Genomic DNA, 22,097 nt, shown 5'->3' with positions numbered 1-22,097 from the left:
AATTTGCTTTTCTCTGTCAATATACAATATTTGCTCCCATTCCTAACACAGAGCCTGGCAAACAGTAAGCTGTGCAAAAATATCTGCTGAACTAATAAATGCAAGTGATTTATCCCTTCTTTTTACCCTTAAAAAATTATAATCTTAGTTTTTTCTAATTATACAAAAATGTATCCTCATTGAAAAACTTTAATATTATATTATATAAAGTAGAAGTCCCTCATAATTCACCTCCCTCAACAGTAAGAATCACTATAATAGGCTGAATGATGGCATCATGAAACATATCTACTTCCTAATCCTTAGAATCTGTAAATGTTATCTTATTTGGAAATAGGGACTTTGCAGATGTCATTAAGGATTTTGAGATGGAGAAATTATCATGGATTATTCAGGTAAGCAGTACACAGAATTTTAAGTGTTCTTCTGAGAAGAAGGGTGAGGGAGATCAGATACACAGAAACGGAAGAGGCAGTTGTGTCTGAGGGGACAGAGAGTGGAGTGATGTTGTCAGAAGCCAAGGAAAGCTGGCAGCCAAAATGGCAAGGAACAGATTTTCTCCTAGAGCTTCTTGGAGGAAGGGTGGCCTTGTCAACACCTTGATTTTGGGTGAGTGATACTGAATTTGGATTCCTGGCCTCCAGAACTCTAAGAGAATAAATGTATGCTTTTTAAGACCCCATTTGAAGTGATTTGCCAGGTAAGCCACAAGAAACTAATACAATCACTATCTATACAGCACATCTGAGACATTTTTCCAAAGAACATACACAAATGGACAACAGATACATGAAAAAATGCACAACATCACTAATCATCAGGGAAATGCAAACCAAAACCACAATGAGCTGTCACCTTATACCTGTCAGAATGGCTACAGTCAAAAAACAAGAAATAACAAGTATTGATGAGGATGTGGGAAAAAGGAACCTTTGTATACTGTTGGTGGAAATGTAAATTGGTGAAACCACAGTAGAAAATAGTATAGATGTTCCTCAGAAAATAAAAAATAGAAATACCATACAACCTAGTAGTTCCATAACTGAATCTTTACCCAACAAAAATAAGAACCCTAATTAAAAAAGATATATGCATCCCAATGTTTACTGCAGCATTAGTTATCATAGCCAAGATATGGAAGCAACCTAGGTGTCCAAGGATAGATGAATGGATAAGGATGATGTGGTGTTTATAGATACAATGTTAATATTACTCAGCCATAAGAAAGAATGAGATGGGGGCACCTGGGTGGCTCAGTAGGGTAAGGATCTGCCTTTGGCTCAGGTTATGATTCCAGGGTCCTGGGATCAAGCCCCATGTTGGGCTCCTTGCTCAGTGGGGAAACTGCTTCTCCCTCTTTCCCTGCTCATGCTCTCTTTCTCTCACTCTGTATCTCTTAAACAAATAAATAAAATCTTTAAAAAAAAAAAAAAAGAATGAGACATCGCCATTTGTGACAACATGAACAGAACTGAAGGGTATTATGCTAAGTAAAATAAGTCAGACACAGACAAATACTGGATGAATTCACTTATATGTGGAGTCTAAAAATAAGTGAACAAACAAAACCCAAAAACAAACCCACAGACAGAGAAGACACTGATGGTTCTTAGAGTGGTGGGGACAGAGAATGGGCAAAAAGGGCGAAGGAGAATGGGAAGTACAGTTATGAGATGTGTAAGCCACTGAATTGAAATGTACAACATAAAGAATACAGTCAGTGGTATTTTAATGGCATTATATGGTGACAGGTGGTAGCAACATTATGGTAAGCAAAACATAACACAGAGTTGTCCCAGTAGTATACCTGCAACTCACATAACACTATGTATCAACTCTACTTCAATTAAGATAATTTTTTAACTACTGCATATTTTAACATAATATTACTATCAATCAAAATGGGATCAAAAAGGGGCATCTAGGTAGCTCAGTCTGTTAATCTGCCTTTGGCTCAGGTAATGATCTCAGGGTCCTGGGATCAAGCTCTGGGTAGGGCTCTCTGCTCTGTGGGGAGTCTGCTTCTCTCTTTCCTTCTGCCCCTGCCTCCCACTTGTGCTCTCTCAAATTAATAAATAAAAAAATTTTTTAAAAACCAAAATGGAATCACAAAATATGACCTCATTTTACATAATACATGAATTTATAAGAAGAGAATGCTGTGTTACCCAAACTTACCTGACCAAAGAACTTTCCTACCTCTGAGCATTTCATGAGATTCATTTCTATGGAATCCATTTTAGCAAATGCTGAACCAGAGGCACCTGAGTGGCTCAGCTGGTTAAGCGTCTCCCTTTCGCTCAGGTCTGGGATGGAGCCCCACATAGGGCTCAGCGGGGAGTTTGCTTCTTCCTCTCCCTCTGCTCCTTCCCCTGCTCATTCTCTCTTACTTGCTCATTCTCTCAAATAAATCAAATGAAGAAAAGAAAATGCTGGGCCAGTCATCCTAATCCTATACCCTGTAACTCTGCACTTCAATAATGGAATTTCTAACACTGTTAACATCTGAGGCTACAGTGGTCCAGAAATGACTGTGTTCTGGTATATATGTAATAATGTGTTTTAAGTTAAAATAAATGAAAAATTAGTTTATGCTTAGCTTTTTCATCTACATGTTGGAACACTTATGAATAAAATATGTCTGGATTTTATTTTAAATATGGTGTCTGAAATTTTATTTATTTATTAAATAAAATTTGGTTTTGCAGAGAAGTGGATGGAGACATAGATGAGACCAAAGTAGCTGATGACTGTTGTAGCTGGGTGATGGGCACATGAAAGTTCATCATCCTATTACCTTTACTTTTCTATGTGCTTGAAATTTTCTAAAACATAAAGTTAACAACTAAAAAAGAAAAGAAATGACTACAGTGCTCTGGATCTTGAAATAGTTCTGCTGCAAATTATTCTTATTCAAATACAAAACACACAAAGAACACAAAGCGTTTCTTAATTTAAAGGAACAATTAATTCTACACAACAACATCATTTCAACATTAGCTTTTCAGGGGAAATAAGAGAGACGTTACCTTTTTTTTTTAAGATTTTATTTATTTATTTTAGGGAGGGAGAAAGCGCAAAAGCAGGAAGGACAGAGGGAGAAGGAGAATCTCAAGCAGACTCCATCCTGAACACAGAGCCTGTGAGGCTCAATTTCATAACCCTGAGATCATGACCTGAGCTGAAACCAAGAGTTGGACTCTCATCCGAATGTGCCACCCAGGTACCCTGAATCATTAGGTTTAAATGTTTGTTTCAAAAGGTAATCCATACCATCAGATTTTAATAATGATGGAAAAGAGAAGTGTGACATATCTTTATCTAATTGGTCTTGATAAATCCTTGTGCCAGAAACTATATTTACATACTGCCCTCTATTTCCTAAATTAGTTCCTGCCAAAGCTCTGTGAACTGATGTAATGTGTCAATTCTAGTTGAGGAAGTTAGAAGCCTGCGCTTCTTCATCTCTCTCTTCCTGCTTCAGTGACAATGCTGGTCACATTTTGAGATGGTAGCTTCACAATATGGAGGGAATATGGGCTCCTAAGCCTCTGAATGGTTTACTACTGAACCCCACTGGACTTTGTGTAAAGAAGAAAGAAATCTCTGTTGTGTTATACCACTGATATTTTGCAATGTTAACTACAAAACAGCCTAGTATTATTGTGGAAATACAGACCACCCAAGGGACACCTGGGTGGTTCTGTCAGTTAATGTCTGACTTGATCTCAGCTCAGGTCTTGATCTCAGGGTCATGAATTTGAGCTCTTGCAATGAGGCCTATTTAAAAAAAATTTTTTTTCATGGGCGCCTGGGTGGCTCAGTGGGTTAAGCTGCTGCCTTCGGCTCAGGTCATGATCTCAGGGTCCTGGGATCGAGTCCCGCATCGGGCTCTCTGCTCAGCGGGGAGCCTGCTTCCTCCTCTCTCTCTGCCTGCCTCTCTGCCTACTTGTGATCACTCTCTGTCAAATAAATAAATAAAATCTTAAAAAAAAATTTTTTTTCCAAATAAATAAATACCACTGAAAATAAGCAGAATCTACTTATTAACAGCTTGCCACAGCAAGGGAGTCAGGCAGTTACCATCTCTTTGGCAGAGATTCAAAGGCAGGCAGGGGAATGAAAAAGCTTTAAATTGAATAAAAGGGAAGACATCAGGTATGCTCTGCCACAAGAAGCTGGAGGCCAGCTAACTTGAAGCAGGGCATCCTATGTGATTGGTTGGGGGTATATTTGTCTTTCCCTCGTTAGTCCTGAGTCAGAAGTAGGCAGTTACTGACAAAGACCTGGGTGTTTGGGCCTATTGCTATTGTGGGTCACAGTTCTATTTTCATATATGATCTGGCCATTGTTTTTCTGCCTATTTAGTCTCTCATTCTCCTAATATAGAAATTGGTACCTAGAGGGCGCCTGGGTGGCTCAGTGGGTTAAGCCTCTTGCCTTTGGCTCAGGTCATGATTTCAGGGTCCTGGGATCAAGCTCCGCATTGGGCTCTCTGCTCAGTGGAGAGCCTGCTTCCCCCTCCCCCTCTGCCTGCCTCTTTGCCTACTTGTGATCTCTCTCTCTCTGTCAAATAAATAAAATCTTAAAAAAAAAAAAGATGAAGAAATTGGTACTTAGAAGTGATGTGCTACTATAACAGATACCCTAATATAGTATAGATTTAGTAGTTAGGCAAAGAGCTTCAAGGAAAGTGATACTGGGGCTGGAAAAATGAAGAACCATGTTTTACAGTGGCTGAATATTTGGTGAAGCTGTTGCCTATTATAACTTACAAGGTGACAAAGAGTCTACTGAATTTGTAGTTCTATAAATAGAGTCTGAAAACGAGAATCTTCGAAGTGTATGTTGGCTGCTATTGGCTATTTGGCAAAGTATTATAAATAAATGATAAGGTCAGTAAAGAAGTAGCTGATTTGCAAACAGAAATAGGAAGGAATAGACAGAAATTTAAAATCCTGCAGGGTTGGAATGCAGCCTGATTCTAGACCCCAAACAGGAAGAGATGGAATTAAAAGGCTCAGCACAGATGTCCATTAGCATCTCTCAGCTGACTAAAGTACCTCAGTGGTAAAACCCACTCTAAGGGGATAGCTGTGTCTCAAATAACCAACTGAGTATAGAATGGGAGCTCTCAAATTTTTGGAAGAGGTTACTAACACATATGAAATACGGTTTTTGACCCATGGAATTGACTAGAACTAAACACATCAGAGGCTTACTAACTTTGGGGAAATAACTTTAATTTTTTTTTTTAAAACTACTCAAACTCTGATTTTTTAAAGAAGCCTTTGACTATTTATAATTTAAATCCCTGAGGCTCCCAAATTCCACGAACCATAATCTAGATGAGAAAGGTTTGTACCTTCTAAAGAGGGACTATTCTCCCAAAGCTCACACTTCCCTATGTAGCCAAGGATGATAATGGAAAAAAGTCCCCAAAGAGGTTCTTTGAGGGAACAATGGTCAAGGGTTACAGAAAACAATGAATGAGGATGGAGTTCTTTCCATATAATTGGATTAAGGTCCAATTAAAGAAAATCCCCTACCTCCATAGCCGGTTGCTTTCAAGACCTGCCTAAATTATTACGGATCAGCAATTACTGCTATTTCCTATTCTTCTCCTTTTCTAATAGTGGTGCTTATTAAGGCCCTGCCATTCTTGTTATATCCCTGTGTACTGTGGTTGAGTGAGAGGGGATAGAGAGGAGGACAAAGAATGAAAACAAGATAACTGAACAAGTCTCTGGACCAAAAGGAACCATATTTGGACCTGAAGAGGACATTGGGCTTAGGGCCCAATAAACTATCAAAAGAACAATGTAGTACTATGATCATCTTTCTACGTACAGTGTTTTCTTGATTTTAAGAAATGCTTTCCACATTCTAGTATTTCTGAAATTGAGGATATACACAAGTCAGTATTTATTTATTTTTAAAGATTTTCTTTTCTCTTTTTCTTTTTTAAGCAGGCTCCATGCCTAGCATGGAGCCCAAAGCAGAGCTTGAACTCATGAACCTAAGATAAAGACCTGAGCTGAGATCAAGAGTCAGATGCTTAATGGACTGAGCCATCCAGGGAGCCCCTTAAGATTTTTATTTTACTTTTAAATATTTTTTTTCAAAGATTTTATTTCTTGAGAGAGAAGAGAAAGAGAGAGCACCCTAGTGAGCAGGGGGAGGGGAGAGAGAATCTGAGGCAGACTCTGCATTTAGTACAAAGCCCAACACAGGGCTCAATGATCTCATGACTATGAGATCATGACCTGAGCGAAAACCAAGATTCGGTCACTTAACCAACTGAGCCACCCAGGCGTCCAAAATTTTACTTTATTTGTTTGTTTGTTTATTTTTACTGCAACAGAGCCATGATTATATTATTCTCTTTACATGGGCTAGAATCAGTGCTATGGATTTTGCATGCATTCTTTCATTTGAAGGTTTTTTTTTTTTATTAACATGTAACATATTATTTGCTTCAGGGGTACAGGTCTGTGAATCATCAGTCTAACACAATTCATAGCACTCACCATAGGACATAATCTCCCCAGTGTCCTTAACTGAGCCACCCTATCCCTTCTCCTCCACCCCAGCAACCCTGTTTCCTGAGATAAAGAGTCTCTTACGGTTTGTCTCCCTCCCTGGTCCCATCTTGTCAAAATTTTTGTTTTCTTTTGTTTTTTAAATACTTTATATATTTAACAGAGAGAGAGAGAGATCGTAAGTAGGCAGAGAGATAGGCAGAGAGAGAGGGGGAAGCAGACTCCTCACTGAGCAGAGCGCAGGATGTGGGCCTCAATCCCAGGACCCCAAGACCATGACCTGAGCCGAAGGCAGAGGCCCAACCCACTAAGCCATCCAGGCGCCCCCAAAATTTTATTTTTACGTAATTTCTATACCCAACGTGGGGCCAAACTTATAACCCCGAGATCAAGAGTTGCAAACTCTACCAACCAAGCCAGGCAGGTGTCCCTTAAAGTCAATATTTAAAGAAATGTTGCCATCACCAAAGCAGAAAAGTTCTGGAACAGCAGACAGTGCACATAGCTAATTTGACCATAAATAAAAGGTGAAATTCCCTTGTCATTTCAACTCCGGGTGTGTGTTTGTAAGCAGGCTCGACCCCAAGCATGGAGCCCAATGTGGGATTTGAACTCATAACCCTGAGATGGAGACCTTAGCTGAGATAAATATCTGACGCTTAACTTCTGAGCCACGCATGTGTTAGTTTCACTGGCAACATCATATATGATTGAATCTAGATCCTTGATTGTCAAAATGTCTTCAAAAAGATTCTACTATCATGCAGCATTATGCCCTCAGGAACTGTCATCCAATAGGCAATGCAATTAAAGGTATAAAGAACTGCCAAATTTAGGTGAGATCACAGAATTTTCAGAGGTAGGAGAGATTCATGAAGTACATGCACATCAAAGTCGTTTGAGTTATCACCATCAAATGTTTAATTTCCAGCAACAGCTCACTTAGCTAAGAAAAAAATAGTTTAAGCAAAGCCAAGACAAAATCCAGTATTCTTCAATATATCTCAAAATTATATACTCAATTATAAAAACAATAAAAGTGGCATGTCACCATGTTATGTGTTAACTACCCCAAAGCCCAAAGAAATCCAGCCTTATTCACATTCAGAATTTCTTGAGAAATTTCTTTTTTGCCACCAAAAGAGAAAAAGGTATACAATTTACTGGATAAATGTATTGCTATTGAAGGTTAATAAAAAACTATGTTTAGGGGCACATGACTCGATCAGTCAGTGGAGCACGTGACTCTCAATCTCGGGATTTAAGTTTAAACTCCGCGATGGGTACAGAGATTACTTAATTTAAAAAATGTTTTAAGAAATATTACTGAGGGCCCTGGGTGGCTCAGTCATTAAGCATCTGCCTTCAACTCAGGTCATGATCCCAGGGTCCTGAGATCGAGCCCACATTGGATTCCCTACTGGGTGGGAGGCCTGCTTCTCCATCTCGAACTCCCCCTGCTTATGTTCCCTCTCTGTCAATTAAACGGATGAAATCTTTGGAAAAAAATATGTATTATTGAAAAAATTAACTATGGGGCATGTGGGTGCCTCAGGCAGATAACTGTCTGCCTTGCTCTCTGGTCCTGATCACAGTGTCCTGGGATTAAGCCCCACGTCAGGCTCCACATTTAGCAGGGAACCTGCTTCTCCTTCTCCCCCTCCCTCTGTCCTTTCCCATTTGTGCTCTCTTGCTCACTCGCTGTCACAAATAAATAAAATCTTTTTTCAAAAAAGGAAAAAATTGACTATAAAAAACAACTATGCTTCTTTTACTTTCCCTGAAACACTAAACAGATGGTTTTAGACTTACCGTTCAGAATTTCTTGAAACTGAGAAAATATAACAATGCAACCTTATTTTTCTAAGTAACTAAATAATGAATTACATCATGTATATGTACCAAAATTTATCTATCCCCTACTCATGGGAATTTAGGTTGTTTCCAATTTTTGCTATTATGTTTCAAACACTGGTAACTTTAATTGTATTGGTAATATCCTAGATCTGAGGATGGGTGGTGAGTTCACGAATTCCTTTTTTTATCATGATCATAGCTTACATGTATATAACATATTCCTTGTAAAAACCAAAATTAGTTCATTAAAAAATGTGACAATAAAAATTGCTGTCCACACATTGTTGAGCACTTCCCTTAAGACAAATTCCCAGAACTGGGTGGCTTTGTTGGTTAAATGTATGACTCTGGATCTCAGCTCAGGTCTTGATCTCAGGACTGTTCAAAACCCATGCTGGGGGGCGCCTGGGTGGCTCAGTGGATTAAGCTGCTGCCTTCGGCTAGGGTCATGATCCCAGGGTCCTGGGATCGAGCCCCGCATCAGTTTCTCTGCTCTGTGGGGAGCCTGCTTCCTCCTCTCTCTCTGCCTGCCTCTCGCCAACTTCTGATCTCTGTCTCTCAAATAAATAAATAAAATAAAATCTTTAAAAAAAAAAAAAAAACCCATGCTGGGCTCTATACTGGGCATGGAGCCTACTTAAAAAAATAAATAAAATAAAAATAAATTCCCAGAACTGGAATTACTGCATCAAAGAGAATACACATGGGCATATCTAGTTTTATTTGGCTTCTCTTTACTGTGTTTCAGATACTTTTTTTTTTTTTTTAAACAAACTGAGGCCTGGGACAACCCTGCTTTGAACAAATCTATTGATGCCATTTTTCCAGTAGTATTTGCACACTTCATGTCTCTGTGCCATATTTTGGTAAATATTGAAGTATTTCAAAACTTTTCATTATTATTGTATTTGTTATCATCATCTGTGATTGGTGATATCTGATGTTATTACTGTAATTGATTTGGTACACCATGAACTGCACCTATACAAGATAGCAAATTTGATAAATGTAGCTGTTCTGAATGCTCCACCAACCAATTGTCCCCCAGTCTCCTCAGGTATCCCTAGTCCCTGAGACACAACAATACTGAAATTAGTAACCCTATTAATAACCTTATAATGGCCACTAAGTGTTCAAGTAAAAGGAAGATTTGCAGGTCTCTCACTTTAAATCAAAGCTAAAAACGATTAAGCTTATTGAAGAAGGCATGTCAAAAGCTGACAAGCCAAAAGGTAGGCCTCTTGTGCAAGCTAGCTAAGTTGTGAATGCAAAGAAAAAGATTTTTTGTTTTATTTTTTTTAGATTTACATATGTATTTATTTAGTTTCAAAGACTTTATTATTTGACAGACAGAGAGAGATCACAAGTAGTTAGAGAGGCAGGCAGAGAGAGAGGGGGAAGCAGGCTCTCCACCAAGCAGAGAGCCTGATGCGGGCCAGATCTCAAAACCCTGAGATCATGACCCAAGCTGAAGGCAGAGGCTTGACCCACTGAGCCACCCAGGTGCCCCTGTTTTATGAATTTATTTTAGAGAAAAAGAGTGAAAATGCAAGCTGAGTTAAGAGCAGAGGGAAAGAATTCTTTCAGGCTGACTCCCCACTGATGAGGAGTTTGCAGTGGGGCTGGATCTCACGTCCTATGAGATCATGACCTGACCAAGAGTCAGACACCCAACTGAGCCACCCAGACAACCCAAGAAAAATTCTTTTAAGATTTTGTTATTAATTTGAGACAGAGAGATACAGAGAGAGAGAGAGAGAGAGAGAGAGAGAATGAGCAGGGGGAGAGGCAGAGGGAGACGGAGAAGCTGACTCCCCACTGAGCAGGGAGTCCAACGACAACATGGGGCCCGATTCCAGGATCCTGGGTTCATGACTTGACTGAAGGCAGACACTTAACCATCTGAGCCACCCAGGTGCGCCCTCAGGAAAAGTTCTTAAAGGAAATTAAAAGTGCTACTCCAGGGACGCCTGGGTGGTGCAGTTGGTTGGACGACTGCCTCTGGCTCAGGGCGTGATCCTGGAGTCCCGGGATCGAGTCCCACATCAGGCTCCCAGCTCCATGGGGAGTCTGCTTCGCTCTCTGACCTTCTCCTCGCTCATTCTCTCTCTCACTGTCTCTCTCTCTCAAATAAATAAAATAAAATCTTTAAAAAAAAAAAAAAAGTGCTACTCCAGCAGTGCCTGACTGACTCAGTTGGTAGAGCATGTGACTCTCGATCTCAGGGCTGTTAAGTTTGAGCCCTATGTTGGAAATAGAGAGTACTTGAAAATATAAATCTTTAAAATAGAAAAATACTAAATAAAAGTGCTACTCCAATGAATACATGAATAATTAAAAATTGAAATGCCCTTACTGCTGATATAAGTTTCGGTGGTTTGTGTAACAGATCAAACAAGCCACATTACCTTAAGCCAAAGCCTAATCCAGAGCATGGCCCTCCTTAACTCTCTCCAATTCTGTGAAGACCGAGAGGTAAAGACTGCAGAAGAAAAGTCTGAAGCTAGCAGAGGTAGGTTCTTGAGATTTAGAGGAAAAAGCCATTCCCATAACATAAAGTGCAAGGTGAAGCAGCCAAGTACCAAGTTAGAAGGTGCATCAAGTTATCCAGAAAATCTAGCTAAAATAATTAAGAAAGGGGTTCCACTAAATAACAGACTTCCAGTGTAGGTGAAACAGACTCTATTGGAAGAAAATGCCATTTGGCCTTTCATAGCCACTGAGAAGTCAACGCCGGGCTTCAAAGCTTCAAAGGACAAGCCAAATCTCTTGTCAGAGGCTAATGCAGCTAGTAACTTTAAGATGAAGCCAATGTTATGTTCATTTACCATTCCAAAAATCCTAGGGCCCTTAACAGTTACACTAAATCTATTCTGCTTCTGCTTTATAAATGCAACAACAATGCCTAGATGACAGAACATCTGTTTACAACATGGTTTACTGAATACTTTAAGCCCATTATTGAGATCTACTGCTCAGAAAAAAAGATTCCTTTCAAAATATTACTGTTCATTGACAATGTACCTGGTCACATATGAGCTCTGATGGAGATGTATAATGAGATTTATGTTGTTTTCATGCCTGCTAACACAACATCTATTCTGCAGTCCATGTATTGTGAGGTTATTTCAACTTTCAAGTCTCATTATTTAAGAAATACATTTCATGGGACGCCTGGGTGGCTCAGTTGGTTAAGCAGCTGCCTTCGGCTCAGGTCATGATCCCAGCGTCCTGGGATCGAGTCCCACATCGGGCTCCTTGCTCAGCAGGGAGCCTGCTTCTCCCTCTGCCTCTGCCTGCCTCTCTGTCTGCCTGTGCTCGCTCTCTCTCCCTCTCTCTCTGACAAATAAATAAATAAAATCTTTAAAAAAAAAAAAAAAGAAATACATTTCATAGGGCTATAGGTGCCATACACAGCGATTCCTCTGATATATCTGGGTAAAGTAAGCCGAAAACCTTCTGGAACAATTCATCATTCCAGATGCCATTAAGAACATTCATAATTCATGGGAAGAGGTCAAAATAGCAGCATTAAGAGGAGTGTGAAAGAAGCTGATTCTAACCCTTATGGATGATGTTGAGGGGTTCAAGACTTCAGTGGAGGAGGTAACTACAGATGTGATGAGACCTCATAACAAAACTCTTATAAATGAGGGGTTGTTTCTTATGGATGAGCAAAGAAAGTAGTTTCTCAAGATGGAATCTACTGCTGGTGAAGATGCTATGAAGATTGCTGAAGTGACAACAAAGGATTTAGAATATTACATAAACTTAAGGAGTTTCTTAACTTAGTTGAGAAAGCAGTGGCAAGCTTTGAATGGACTGGCTCCAATAAATACTGAAAGAAGTTCTACTGTGGTTAAAATGTTATCAAACAGCTTTGTGTGCTAGAGAGAAATTGTTCATGAAAGGAATAGTTGAGGGATATAGCAAACGTCAATGGTGTCTTATTTTAAGAAACTGCCACATCCCCCCTAACTTTCAGCAACCACCACCCTGATCAGTCAGCAGCCATCAACATGGAGGCAAGACCTTCCACCAGCAAAAAAATTATGACTTGCTAAAAGCTCAGATGATGGTTAGCATTTTTTAGCAGTAACATTTTTTTTAAAAGATTTTATTTATTTATCAAAGAGAGAGAGGGAGAGAGAGAGAGCACAGGCAGACAGAATGGCAGGCAGAGGCAGAGGGAGAAGCAGGCTCCCTGCCGATCAAGGAGCCCGATGTGGGACTTGATGATCCCAGGACGCTGGGATCATGACCTGAGCCGAAGGCAGCTGCTTAACCAACTGAGCCACCGAGGTGTCCCAGCAGTAACATATTTTTAAATTAGGATGTATTTATTATCTTTTTAGACATAATGCTATTACACTATCAGTAGACTACAGTATAGTATAAACATGACTTTTACATGCACTGGGAAACCAAAAAATTCATCTGACTTGCTTTATTACAGTATCTGTTTTATTGCAGTGGTCTGGAACTAAACCTGCAATATCTCCAAGATATGCTCATATTTTAAAATACTGACATCTGAATGGTTAAAAACAAGAACACAAGGAACAACAAATGTTGGTGAGGATGTGCAGCAAAAGGAACCCTCTTGCACTGTTGGTGGGAATGCAAACTGGCACAGACACCGTGGAAAACAGTGTGGAAATTCCTCAAAATGTTAAAAATGGAACTACCCTTAGATCTAGTAACTGCACTACTGGGTATTTACCCCCCAAATACAAAAACACGAATTCAAAGGGATCCATGCACCCCTATATTTATAGCAGCATCATTTATAATAGCCAAATTGGAAGCAGCCCAAGCATCCATCAACAGATGAATGGATAAAGATGTAGTGCATACATATGCACTGGAATATTATTCAGCCATAAAAAAAAATGAAATCTTGCCACTTTTAAGGACATAGATGGAGAAATAGACCCTTAATTATAGAGAACTGATGGTTACCAGAGGGGAGGTGAGTGGGGGGGAATGGGTAAAATAGGTGATAGAGATTAAGGAGTGCACTTTTGGTGATGAGCCCTGGATGGTGTATGAAATTGTTGAATCACTATATTATACACCTGAAATATAACACTGTATGTTAACTAAATTGGAGCTTAAAATAAAATACAATTTTTGAAAAAGGAAAAAATAATAAAGAGCTATGTCAAAAAACAAAATAAAACAAAATCCTGATACTTATTGTCAGACTGCCTTCTAGAAAGGTGTATGAATTTACAATTCCAACCAACCAACAAGATATACTCAACACTGGCAATAACAAATCTTAGTAATCTCTGCTAATTGCAAATGAAAAGATTCAAATTAATAATAAATGAAGAGAAATTATTTTTAAAGATTTCTCTATTTGACAGACAGAGCAATCATAAGTAGGCAGAGAGGACGGCAGAGAGTGAGGGGGAAGCAGGCTCTCCACTGAGCAGAGAGCCTGATATGGGGCTTGATCCCAGGACCCTGAGATCATGACATAAGCCAGAGGCAGAGGCTTAACCCACTGTGCCACCCAGGTGCCCCAATAAAGAGAGTTTTTTAAAAAGAATTCTTCAAAGCAAAATAGCTTACCAGGAACTCATGTTACATTGGTGTCAGATTAATCTTCCAAATAAGTAATTCTGATCATGTCACTTTCCTACTCTAGAACCCTCAATGACTCCTTTAAATTAGTGGTTAGAGAGCCTTGGAGTCAAACTGCAGGGTACAAATCCCAGTTCTACCACTAACTGGCTGTGTAATCTTGGCAAGCTGTGCCTCAGTTTCTCCATCTTCAAATGTGGGCAATAATGGTCCTATCTAGTCAGGTTATTTTGAGCATTATGCTCAAAATACAGTTTAATACAGTTGACCCTTGAACAACACAGGGCTTAGGGTTGTTGACCCCTACGCAGTTCAAAATCTGAGTATAACTTTTGCCTTCCCCAAGACTTAACCATTAAGAGGCTACTGTTGACCACAAGACTTACTGTTAACACAGTTAACACATGTTAACACAGTTAACATATACTTTGTGTAAGTATTATACTCTGTATTCCTACAAAACATCTTTTTCTTAGTTTATTTCAGTATTTCTACGTTATCCAATTCATCCGTGAGTTTGTTTTTTTTTAAATTTTATTTATTTGACACAGAGAGAAATCGCAAGTAGGCAGAGAGGCTGGCTGGGGTTGGGGGGGGTGCAGACTGCCTGCTGAGCAGAGAGCCTGATGTGGAACTCGATCCCAGGACCCTGAGATCATGACCTGAGCCGAAGACAGCAGCTTAACCCACTGAGCCACCCAGGAACCCCTCATCTGTGAGTTTTTTCAAACTGTTGCAAATCTCCAAAAAATTTTCCAATATATTTCATGAAAAAAAATCTGTGTATAAGTAGACCCGCACACTTCATATCTGTGTTGGTCAAGGGTCAATTGTCTATGTCAAATATTTAGAATAAATGCCCAACTCAATAATGTCAGTTATCTTATCTCTTTTCACTATCCTACCCAGTCTCTCCCCAATGTACCTTATACTCTAATCAAGCCAAATTACTTGATCTCAGCTTTTCTATCTGTGCTTTTCTGTCTTGTGCTTTTCTACCTTCATGTCCTTACTCATTCTGTTTCTTGGGAGAGCTCCTGCCATATCTCGTCTTGTAGAAATTATACCCAACTTTTAAGGTGCCATTCGCGTGCCATCTTCACAAAGATTTCACTGACCTGCCTGTCTGTTATCCTTCTCTGAATTGTAAAGGCACTTTGCATGGTCAAACAAAACCTATGTTTTTGCCCTACTCTTGTAGTTGTTTCATTTTTCCAACTAGACCACAGATTCAGAGAGAATAGGGTATCTTAAATATATATATCCCCCCATACACCCTCCAGATGAAGAAATGGATCTAGAGAGATAAACTGGCCAGAGTTCACACATCCAACTGGAAGTCACACTAGAAACAGAATCCGCACATCCTGAACTAGCCCAGTGCTCTTCTCATCAGAACCTGCATCTTGAGTTTCCTAAAGGCAGGGATCATGACTCACTCATTCTTTTAAGGAACATTTAAATTGGTTAGACTGAGCAGACAAAACCTCCATTTCAGACCTTTATCAAATATGCCAATGTCAGCAAACCCAAACAATTTTTGGTTATGGAACTTGGGGAAAAACCAGGTACCATTACTTAATAGGATTTCAAAGTGTTACCTTGGGTTGAATTAGGTTTATAAGAAAGGATGGCCTGTCTCAATGCTTTGACTAAGTTAGTTATGAGAATAGCAACAGTAGTAGTATGTATTGTTTTTCAGTAGCATATAGTCTCAGTTGTTTAGACAGCAATATTCAAGACTCTCTTGTTTACTGATGATATTTTCTTCACTTTGCTTTCTACAAAGCTGATCAAAAGTGAAAACTACCACTATATTTTATCTTGTGCTGAAAAATGATTGCTATTTCTACTTGATAAAAATGTTGTTCAATGACTAAATAACTTTGTGGTCTACAAAAAACCCACTAATCTAAATATAACATCTAGAATGAAAACTAAATAATCAGAGTTGGATCTATTCCAAGGCTCTAAGTTATACAGAGTAACAAGGACTAGCATTAAAAACAAAACAACCTATAGAAGAAAACAGATATTCTACCCCCCCCCAAAAAACCTACAATTTTTTCATACCAAAAAAAAAAAAATTGTAGAAGTATTTTTTATTTGCTTTTGGAAAGAGGCAAGGCAATTCAATAGGTATTCAGGCACAGAAAGATTGTGCCTTCCCCAGCCTGTGCCACGATCTAGTTTCTTGCAGCAGCAGCTGATCAGAGGAACACAATGCTACTTCTTTTGCTGTTAAATCAATCATATTCCTCCACTGCCTTAGGGAATCAACTAGCTCATTTTACCTGCCTACAAACTTATTAAAGGAAAGAAATAACCTTACTTAAATCACAAATGTAGCTATCTTAGCAAAGAACATTCATTCCAATTATAATTTTCTACCTTTTCTTCCTCATGAAGGGAGTCTGATAAAGAATTTTAATTTTCAATAAATAATCCATAAAGGCCTGACAAGCTTCTTGATCCTGGGCCAACTGACACAACATTTGTGTGTGAAACTCTATTTATTTACTTATTTTTCACTAGTTTTAGTAATAACTTCTACACAACTATATATATATAGTCATAGTAACATATGGGGTGACAAACATTAAACTTTGTTCTCTTAGAAAATAACTTTCAATTGGAGAAGTCAGAGAATGGGGTTAAATCAAATCACTGCGGAGTCATTCTTTGCGATCCAAGTTTTGTTTTGAAGTTATAACAAGTAATATTCCTTTCCTTTTCTTTCCCTCATTTTATTTAGATACACATTCCTACCCCATAAAAATCCTTCCGTCCCTGATGCCCCTCTTAGCTTATGAACGGTAAGCTAACAGTACAGTGGACTGGAAACAGAAATTCCCATGCTTTCTTCAAGGTAAATCCAGGATCGAATCTCTCTGGGATGCAAAGAACTGCAATTTTCTTTCAAAACCACCTTTCACTTTTCTTCCTTCCTAAACACTGACCCGTCCCTGTTGGGATAGGGGTGAAAGCGGAACACGCTGCGCAAAGCCACTACCTAGACAAACTCTCCCCAAGCCAACCTGCACTTCCAAGGCGGCAGTGCCTGCAGCTCTTCCTTCAGCCCCGGGCGCGGCCAACCCTCGCTTCCCCAGGGCAGGGCTCAGCTCAGGTCCATGCAACCAGCCAAATCAGGCCCGCACCGGGCCGAGTCGGCCCGGCCCGCCCGCCGGTCCACAGGAGCCTCTGGACCCCAGCCAGCGGCGCTGGGCGTGGGCCCCGGCGGCCACCGCCCCGCCAACTCTGGCTCGGGAGGAGAGTGCGCCCCACCCGCTACACCAGCCCCAGACCTACCTGCAGGGGAGAGCGGGGCTCCTGGACAGCGGCCACGGGCCCGAGGACGGGAGCCCAGGCGACGGGAGCCCGTCCCAGAGACCCCAGGTATCCCTGGTGCGGCAGGGCGGAGAGAGACGTCGGGGGGCTGCCGCGGGCCAGCGCGGCCCGTCGCGGGGGTCGCGGGGACCTGGCTCTCCCCTCAACACCAGTCCACCGCCGCCGCCGCCATTTTGCCTTCCACTCGGTGTCGCCGCCGCCGCACTCCGCCGCAGGTTTCCCGGATGTAGGCATTTCCCGGCGTCGCTTGCGCGGGGGCCGAGGACTGGGGGCTTCTGATCGCCCGGCCGCCGGCGGCCAGAGCGCCGCTTGCGGCTCCCGCCTTCCGCCGGTTGTCCTTTCCTCAGCGTTGTTGGCGAGCGTCGCCCCCGCCTGGCGCTGACCAGGTGACTCGCCCCGGCTCGTGGGATCGGGCTCTCCCCCTTCAAGTCCACCCATTTGAGAGTCTGTCTGTCTCTCTCTTTTTTTTAAGATTTTATTTATTTATTTGAGAGAGAGAGAGAGACAGTGAGAGAGAGCATGAGCGAGGAGAAGGTCAGAGAGCGAAGCGGACTCCCCATGGAGCTGGGAGCCCGATGTGGGACTCGATCCCCGGACTCCAGGATCACGCCCTGAGCCGAAGGCAGTCGTCCAACCAACTGAGCCACCCAGGCGTCCCTGTCTCTCTTTTTTAATTGAGCTCTTTCTGTGCACGGAAAGAGAATAAGACGCGCGATAAGGAGTTTAATTCTCAGAACGAAACGTCAGTGATTTGCTCTGAAACCTGGCTGTGGGCGCTAGGATCGAGATTTCTACAGGCTTTGAAATGAATTGAGTTTTGCTTAGCGCTCTCCCTGAATAAGTCCGTAGCTTTTAAGTGTTCGGTGAATCAGCCAGCTTAATATATTCTTGAGCCAGGAAGGGTTAACAGTTTGGAGATTTTTAACCTGTCAACCGAATCGGTAGACGGGGAAGTCATTATTGCCATAACTGGAATAACGGCGAATGCCAGAAGGGGTTTTATTACCTGCTAAGTTGAATTAGAAGTTTGGGATGGGATCATTGGGTTTATGGTATTTGAAAGTACCATATACCCTTTGTAAAGCGAGCCTTTGCCACATTTGCCTCTAGAAAATAGTGTTTTCAACCATATTTCTTTCTTTTAGATTTTGTAAAAAAAAAAAAATTATTTGATACAGAGAGAGACAGCGAAAGAGGGAATACAAGCAGGGGTAGTGGGAGAGGGAGAAGCAGGCTTCCCACTGAGTAGGGAGCCCAATTCCGGGCTTGATCCCAAGACCCTGGGGTCATGACCTGAGCTGAAGGAAGATGCTTAAGGACTGAGCCACCCAGGCGCCCCCAGATTTTATTTTTTAAGTAATCTCTACTCCCAAATAGGGCTGGAACTCATAACTGGAAGATCCGAGTCACAGGCTCCACTGACTGAGCCAGCCAGGAGCCCCTCAAACCTCTTTTCATTCTTCTACTAGAGACTAACTATAAAAATTTTCTTCAAATTAAGGTTCATGATGTTAAATTAGGTACCGGCCATTGTATCCTGAAGTTCAAATGTGAAAACCTCTTTTAAAAGATTCCATTCCAAGAGCACTTGGTTGAAACTCTGTAAGCACAGGCAAAGATTGTAGAAGATACAGTGTATGGGGACGCCTGGGTGGCTCAGTCTTTAGGGGCCTGCCTTGAGCTCAAGTCATGATCCCAGGATCCTGGAATCAAGCCCCACATCAGGCTCCCTGCTCCTCGGGAAGCCTGCTTCTCCCTCTCCCACTCCCCCTGCTTGTTCCTCTCTAACTGTGTCTCTGTCAAATAAAAAATAAAATCTTAAAAAAAAAAAAAAGGTACAGTATATGACCCAAGGTGAGTCACATAATAGCCCTAGCTCTTACTTCCGTCAACTGCAGGACTAAGTAACCTTTGGGGACCCTTTCAGCCTTAAAATTATATGAACCTAATATGTTCACAGGTCTGCTTGTCCTTTCCAGAAGGATTATGTATCTGAAAAAGCATACTGCTCCCCAAATCTTGCCACCTCTGTCACCATTCAGGGGACTTCTTTATGTAAGCTCTTAATTCTAAGCCTAAAGTCCGGTATCTCCAGGTATCTCCATAAACTACTGTTCTGGGGAAATTTTCTAGATAATTCAAGTTCAGTGAATTGGCTCTGTCTGGGACTGGAGATTTAACTCCAATGAAGCAGGGGGAGAGAAGAGCAGGAAAGGAGAGAAGGAATGATCAGGAAAGATGAAGCAATCCCCAAGATGAAAAGCAGCTGAGACTGGAGATTGAGGGTAGGTGAAAGAGCAAGGGAAATGCTTACTAAGGCTGCTGGATGTCTCTGCATGGCAATGCCTACCACTGCATTTGAAGGGCTTTGTGTTGGTGTGATGGAAAACCCTCGGTCCAGTTTCAACCTACTCAACTTTTCAATGCTTCATGGAAATGGGGACTTGGGATTTCATTTTGTTTTTATCAACAGACGTAGGGGCCAAATTTAATGCTTGGATGACAGGAGGAACAGGGGCAGCAAATATGGAAGAAGCCTGAAGAGCAATGTGGCCCTGAGAATGTTAAGTTCCTCCCTCAGTTTTAGGGAAGGCTATAGACTATGAGCAGCCCATACTTAAGGGTGAAAATTGTGTTCTACCTCTTTTTGGACAGAGAATTTACATAAATCAGGTGGAATTCTGAGAAGATGTGTCTCTTCTCCATTTTTTAAAAACATTCATATCAATGTGGACTCATGAATTTTTATTTTATGGTTTGAGTAACTTATTTTGTTGATCAAATTGATCCAGCTTTCACTATGGGGAGCTCTTCCAGTTGAATTGGCTTCTGTGTCCCTTTGACATGCCTATCTTCCCCATTATTATACCTTTTAAAATCATTTTTTTTCCCAATTTATTTATTTTCAGAAAAACAGTATTCATTATTTTTTCACCACACCCAGTGCTCCATGCAAGCTGTGCCCTCTACAATACCCACCACCTGGTACCCCAACCTCCCACCCCCCCGCCACTTCAAACCCCTCAGATTGTTTTTCAGAGTCCATAGTCTCTCATGGTTCATCTCCCCTTCCAATTTACCCAAAAGCACATACCCTCCCCAATGTCCATAACCCTACCCCCCTTCTCCCAACCCCCCTCCCCCCTTAAAATCATTTTTTAAAAGAACTCCCTTAAGGGGCACCTGGGTGGCTAAGGTAGTTAAGCATCTGATTCTTGGTCTGAGCTCAGGTCTTGATCTCAGGGTCATGAGTTAAACCACCACAATGGGCTCCATGCTGAGTGCAGAGCCTACTTAAAAAAAAATTTTTTTTAAACTCCCTTACTTTCTGATAGTACAAGATGCTTCAAGCTATCTTATATATTCCCTGTTCCTTCAAGAAGTCCTTGTTCCGTTTTTTGGAGAAGGGTATTAGAAACCAAATCTGGTTTCGGGTATGCTTGTTAAAGTGGAGGATCATTATTTGTAAGACAGTTCTTGCTAACAAGTTTTAAAATGTAACTTCCTTCTATACAATGAAGGGGTAAAATCCGTGTTTTGGGGCGCCTGGGTGGCTCAGTGGGTTAGGCCGCTGCCTTCGGCTCAGGTCATGATCTCAGGGTCCTGGGATCGAGTCCCGCATTGGGCTCTCTGCTCAGCAGGGAGCCTGCTTTCCTTCCTCTCTCTCTGCTTGCCTCTCTGCCTACTTGTGATCTCTCTGTCAAATAAATAAAATCTTAAAAAAAAAATCTGTTTTGATGAGTTGCAGCTATTATTTTACAGTCTATCACAGTTTAGTTTCTTATGTCCACAGCCTGAACAAAAATTACTTTTTGACAGCTGATGCTTTTCTGATGGCTCTGTTAGACTAGTGTGTCAGCTATTGTCCCCCAGAGTCTAGTTATAAGAGTTTAGAACTGAACATTAGTTTATTTTTAAATTTTTTTAAACCTGATCAGCTGTATTCTACCCTCTACTCTCCCTTCTCACCCTTCCCCTGTAGTTTTCTCCCTCCTCATTAACCTAATGGAGCAAAATGTTGGAATTGTTTTGATATGAAGATGATGGTAGTCTGTTAGTTCTCTACACTGCCACTTAATGTTGTGGTTCAGACGATACGGTTGAAAATTTGAATACTTGCTTGGTAGAGTTCAAATGTCCCCAAGTTTCTGATCTATAAGACTAGATCAGAGCACTGCTACTGCTTCAAACCATGTAACTAGTCTGAGCTGGGTACCATATTGATACCATAAGCTTAAATGAAGGCTTGATATAAACTATACTGGTGGACTTAGTGTTCTTCTTAGTCAAGATTCTAGAATGGATTATTTAAAGTACTATTTCCTTAATACCATGAAATGGAAGTGTTACAAAGGATAAGGAATTTTTCAATTATATAAAATTTTTGATGGGATAGTTCTAGCCCAGGTATCTCCCCATAGCAGCTTTGTGAACAAGATAAATGGGGCAGAATGTCAGTACATTAGGTTTGTTTATAAAGATTTCAATAACTATAGTCAAATACCAATGATTCACATGTCACTGATTAATTGGGAGGACTGGAGGAGTGGGCCTAAGCACTTATGTACTTTTATCCTACCTATCTCCTAACCAATGGGGTGAGAATGTGGATCATGCTGGGAAATTCTGAAAATGATTGGCTTCTGAGGAAGACCCTCAAAGATTGTTAGCTCTTTATGGAAGTAAGACTTGTCTTTGTTGAACAGGGATTGACCAAATAGTAAGGATCAAAATCATCTGCATTAACTCAACACTAGG

At 40.9% G+C, this 22,097-nt stretch overlaps 1 protein-coding gene and 1 pseudogene across 1 annotated transcript in view; one reads left to right on the top strand and one right to left on the bottom strand.

Moving 5' to 3' along the window:
• Nucleotides 1-17,378, bottom strand: part of LATS1 (large tumor suppressor kinase 1) — a 52,628-nt gene extending 35,250 nt beyond the window's left edge. The window contains exon 1 of the mRNA XM_044247049.1: nucleotides 17,301-17,378. The gene's annotated coding sequence lies outside the window, so the exon portion shown is untranslated. The remainder of the gene's footprint in view (nucleotides 1-17,300) is intronic.
• On the top strand, nucleotides 17,123-17,721 carry LOC122898650 (annotated as a pseudogene).
• Nucleotides 17,722-22,097: the final 4,376 nt, after the last annotated feature.

This window comes from Neovison vison, chromosome 1 (assembly GCF_020171115.1).
Source record: "Neovison vison isolate M4711 chromosome 1, ASM_NN_V1, whole genome shotgun sequence".
Lineage (NCBI taxonomy): Eukaryota > Metazoa > Chordata > Mammalia > Carnivora > Mustelidae > Neogale > Neogale vison.
Note: the sequence above shows the minus strand (reverse complement) of the source record. Positions and strands in the feature narration are given on the sequence as shown.